This window comes from Penaeus japonicus, unplaced genomic scaffold, assembly GCF_977035675.1.
Source record: "Penaeus japonicus unplaced genomic scaffold, GWHDUDI00000001_assembly GWHDUDI00000009, whole genome shotgun sequence".
NCBI lineage: Eukaryota > Metazoa > Arthropoda > Malacostraca > Decapoda > Penaeidae > Penaeus > Penaeus japonicus.
In genome coordinates this window covers 32228168-32233833 of record NW_028234411.1, presented here as the reverse complement: position 1 = coordinate 32233833, position 5666 = coordinate 32228168, and the positions used below count along the sequence as shown (strand labels likewise).

At 32.6% G+C, this 5666-nt stretch overlaps 1 non-coding gene across 1 annotated transcript; it reads left to right on the top strand.

Moving 5' to 3' along the window:
* The first annotated feature begins 2540 nt into the window (after positions 1-2540).
* On the top strand, positions 2541-2612 carry TRNAA-CGC (transfer RNA alanine (anticodon CGC)). Its single transcript has one exon. It is a non-coding gene; the product is annotated as a tRNA-Ala (tRNA).
* The last annotated feature ends 3054 nt before the right edge of the window (positions 2613-5666 follow it).

Sequence of the window (5666 nt, the reverse complement as noted above, 5' to 3'; positions counted from 1 at the left end):
ATTTATGTTACTATTATTACCATCAACAAGTCTATGCTGGAGTGCATTAGAATATTTCCTCTTTATCCTTTGCATAATCGATGCATTGGGAGCATAATCAAACTATCTAACTGACGACCCCTTTAACATCCACCAAAATTTCCCAATATATTAAGGGCCTTCGGCTTAATTTCTCATATAAAGATCGGGAAAGTAGAGTGTTACAGGTTGTTAGTCCCCCTGCGTAAATGGCGGTCCCAAGCCGATACATACGGCTGCTAGAGCGATTTTTCACGACCTTTACCTCCCTTGGGGAGCGAGGCAAGCGCGATTGCCAGAGTACCTGCTGCACCGGAGGGAAGTATGACAAGAGCAAATAGTTGATACAAGTGCAAATATATAAGTGAATAACTGAAAAAGAAAAATACATGAAAATAAAAGATGATGTTGAAGTTATACATATATACGTATGTGTATGTGTTTGTGTGTGAGTGTGTGTGTGCGCTCGTGTGTGTGTGTGTGTGTGTGTGTGTGTGTTTCGCAAAAAAAAAAATATATATATATATATATACATATAATTGATTTAGAAAGAGTTTGAATGTAAATTTTATTATAAAAAACTCATAAGTAGAGTGGAATCATACATAAAACAGGGTATAAAATATGATAAGTTAAAAAAAAAAATAGTATTAGACATGGCCTAAAAACGACAATACGTTTTATGTCTCAAAAGTAGGGGTAAATAGATAAATGATATTCCTGAAGCTTCCAACGATGCCATTGTTCGATACTTCAAGCATTGGCAACAGAACTTTTATGCTGTACCTCTGCAAAGGTCGGGACACCGAGGGCAACACAGGAGGCTGTAATGCTGCATTGTCTCATATACTGAATAGATTCTCAAGCTTGTGTTATAACAGACTCTTAGCTCGTTAACGACCGTTGGTAGGCAGTATAATCTTATGCTATATATTTTAAACATGAGTCGTTTTACATCATAATCCTTCTTACTGAAATTCCTTGATAAAAAATATTGATTCAATGCAAACCCTCTGTACATATGCTTTCAGCGTGCGATCTGCCATTACTGTTATGAGACATTGTATAGCGTAGGTACTTTCTTCACATTATGGGCTTGGTCTTGTTAACACTTTAATCGAATCATGGATTAGCTCGGTGATGTAAACAGGTAATGGATGTGCTAAATGTGACTAAATCATGTGCACAAATTATATGATTGAATAGATATGGAGAGATGATATTTCCTTGCTTTAACTCCCCACATAACATGTTGAATTCCAACGATATGCTGCCTCCAAATCGTACACATACCATCTGACTAGGATATCATGACTGCATGACAAGCACAATGTACTGCGGCACATGTGCCTCGTCGCAGAAGCATATCAAAGAGGAGGGCGTGTCACACTAAACCGAAGGCTCTTGACGTGTCCATTTAGCAAACGTAGACGACGTTATTACGTTTAGTGTGATGCAGTTTTGTATTTTTTAACAAGTTTATTGCCGTATCAACCCCGTGTTTATTTATAGACAATCTGACTATCACCAATGTGCAAATATCCAGAGCACCTATGTAGAATAAAAAATTGCAGTATCATTGTTATGACTGTTGAAAGGGCAATTTGGCGATGTTTACTCACACTACTAACATCCCCATTTTTAGCTTTTAGTAAAGACATAACTATAGTGAGTCGGCGAAAAAAGAATGATGTATATATGATTTTATGAGTACCAGCTTCAGCATTACATTAATGATTGGTTGTGCGCTTGCGTAAAATGTTGCGGTGCAAACGTGCGCGCTCTTTACTGCATGATGTATTATCGCACATGATAGTGACCCCAGGTATTCTTACATCCATTAATGCAAATTCAGTCTTCACGTAGTACGAATTTCTGCCTCTCATCGCATAAATGAATGTGCTTGTTACGGGAGGCGACATCACGGGTGGTGAGAGCGCGGCGGCCAGGGTGAAGCCCATCGAGCCCTGTGCACGTGGTCAGAGCCGAGGATGCGGTGATCAACATGCATGGACGAGAGGCTGAGCAGTAGTCGTGTGGGGCGCGCTGCACTGTGGAGCCATCGCACGTGGCACGAGGCCTCCCTCGCCCACGTGAAGTAGTCCTTCGGCAACACACTCACGTCATTTATCACGTAGTCGTTTTCACCAAAGAAATTTAGTAAAAACAAACAAGAAATATAGAAAGAGCATAAGTAATTAAAACGATAATATGAAAGATATATAGAAGGAACAATGCGTGAATAATTCGGTTCACTTATTTCTGCTCGTTATTTTATCTTCAGTGCTAAGTATTCTAGTGATCATGTGCCTACTTAACTAACAGGCAAAAAATGCATGCATGTGTATTTGTGCAATATCTGCTTTTTAAGTAACACTTGTTCAAATACTAGTATTAATGAGCGACTAGTTCAATAATAACATATCAATGTACAGCATACAGAGCGTTGAGATCCATACCATTTTGCAGAGATAGTTATATAAGTTATAAATGATATTGTAATTTTCATGTGATATGAACGTGGGGGTGTAACTCAGAGGTAGAGTGCTCGCTTCGCATGTGAGAAGTCCCGGGTTCAATCCCCGGCACCTCCATAAAGTATATTGTGTAGCTCCACTGTGTGCATACACACATATATATACAGATGTACATATATATTTACACATATATGTAATTATAAATGTATATATTTACACATGTGAAAAAAAAATATATATATACATTTAAACATACAATATTTTTAATGCATACATATTTACAAATATACCTATATATATACATATATATATATATATATATATATATATATATATACATACTGATATATATATATATATATATACATACTGATATATATATATATATATATATATACATAAACATACATATACTGATGATTATATATATATATATATATATATATATATATTATATATATTCATATTTACATATATATGTAATTTTATATATGCATACACACATATGTATATGTGTATATATATATATATATATATATATATATATATATATATATATATATAGACATATATATATGTGTGTGTGTGTGTTTGTGTGTGTACATATGTATATATATAGTGTGTGTATATGTATAGATATATATGTACATTTATATATATGTATATATATATATATATACATTTTTATATATATATATATATGTATACATATATATGTAATTATATATTTATGTATGTATATATGTGTGTGTATATATATATATATATACATATATACATACATATATATATTTATATATATATATAAATAAATAAATATATATATATATATATATATATATATATATACATATATATACACATATATGAATATACACACGCACAGGAGAACCAAAAACTCAAAATAATTGCTACCATACCTAGATGTCCTTAGTAACGATACATGTTTATTCCATATTTATCGCTACGTAAATATTAACTTTGAAATAGGATTTTCAGTTACAGTCATTGATTATATTTCACATTGAACAGTGATTTATTTGAATGTCCCATGAATTTAATTACAAAATACTGAATGTGTAAAAGCGCAGTTAATCGCAGTTGATAAACTACATGAAATACTGTAATTACTGCTTTAATCAGATGGAAATTATTTGTTGTGCAATGTCAACTAATAATTTCTACTATTTGTCGGCTATATCAATAACCTCTATGTCTCACTCGCATCATATGCATCTGCGTTTATAAAAGCACAAACACATACAATGCAAAAAACACATGCAAAGGAATCCTAAAAGACGAAAATACATACAAAAACATCGTCAGACATACTAGCAATTTTATCAATATATTTATCTCTTGAAACGAGTCTTCTGCAATTTAATCAAGTCCTCTTCAATCTTGGAATCCTCATACACCATTTCCTGTCTCTCCTAACCCATTAACTCTAGGATTGGAGGGAGACGCACTGACCACTTTTTCACATATGGACCAAACATGTTTACCCATTCCTTAAATCGACTTGAATTTAAGCCTTTGTTCCTATTGTTACTTATCATATGATAAAAATAATGATGATTATTATTATCATTATATTCATTTTAATTATCATTTTGTTAACTGTATTTTTAAATTATCATTTTGATAAATATAGTGATGATAACGTTGATAACTTATAATGACAGAAGAACTATTTTTAAAAATCTCGAACTGTATCATCCCCGTAATCATCATTAGGAACTTAAACGTGAAATTATCACTGTTTACAGTCAGTTCTTAATACTTCATTACAAAAAATAATTAAATGAAATTCAGCATATACTTTTTTAGGGGGGCGTAGTCTAATTAGTTTATTTATGCATCTGATTGCACCTTTTTGATATACTGTGAGGAATATTCTAGACTTTTCCAGTATCATCATGAAATTATCCTCACATTTCATGAAATTAACCAAGGAAATCTGAATACGAAACATTCTTAGAAATATTTTACCATCAACTTCTAATCGTCAACGCTTATAGGGAAAGCCTACTTTAGTTCACGCCCTGTAATACACTGTCGTTTCCCCATTCCTTACCTGCATGCTGTCACTTCGTCCTGTCATCTAAGCCTGTCAGTTTGCATATTCACACTCTGCAACAAAGACACTTCTGTGTATACTGAAGTGCTTTGGCATCATGAATACGCCTTTGTGGTACATTTCCAAGCAGAACTTTGTTCCAAGACGAACTTAGCGTATCTGGTCCATACTTATCTATTTATATGTCTGGACGCTTGGCCACAAACTGTTTCGATTTTCTATTATACGCGTATTGCAGTAAGGCAGAACTCTGGTAATTTTGGAACACATGTAAGGAAAGATTGTAAGTCCCACTAGGTGTTTTAATTGCAAGGGCTGTGAACATAGCTTTCATCATGCACAACTTCTGCAATATATACATCACATGCTAATAAAGTCGCGTTTAGTCAGTGTATTGGTTTTTGGGATGTTGATTCCTTGATGAAAATTAGAATCGATCTTTACTGTTGCCATAATAGCTATTATACCATTGTTAATGCTATTACCATTATTCTTTTATAGAGTCTATCATTGTTGTTTTTTCATATATTTATTTGTTCTTCATGCCATTATTTTTATCATCAGTATCATCACGATCATCATATTATTATTATCATTTTTATTATTATTATCATTTTATTATTACTATCATTATGATTATCATCATTGTTGGTGGTGACATAATGATTATCATAATCATCATTATCATTTTTTTATCATTATAATTACAATGATGTTGATAATTATCATTATCAGTATCGCCATATTACCATCATCACTATTACTAGTTATAGATAGAGTTATTGCAAACATCATCCGTACTATCAGTTAATTCTAAATATTAATAAATTATTAGCTTATTAAATAAAATCTCATTTATATAAGATTAAACAATATTTATGTTACTATTATTACCAAAACCAAGTCTCTGGTAGGGTGCATTAGAATATTTACTCTTTATCCTTTGCAAAATGCTCATAATCGATGCATTGGGAGCATAATTAAACTATCCAACAGACGACCCTTTAACATCCACCAAAATTTCCCAATAGATTGAGGACCTTCGGCTTAATTTCTCATGTAAAGATCGGGAAAGTACTGTAGAGTGTTAC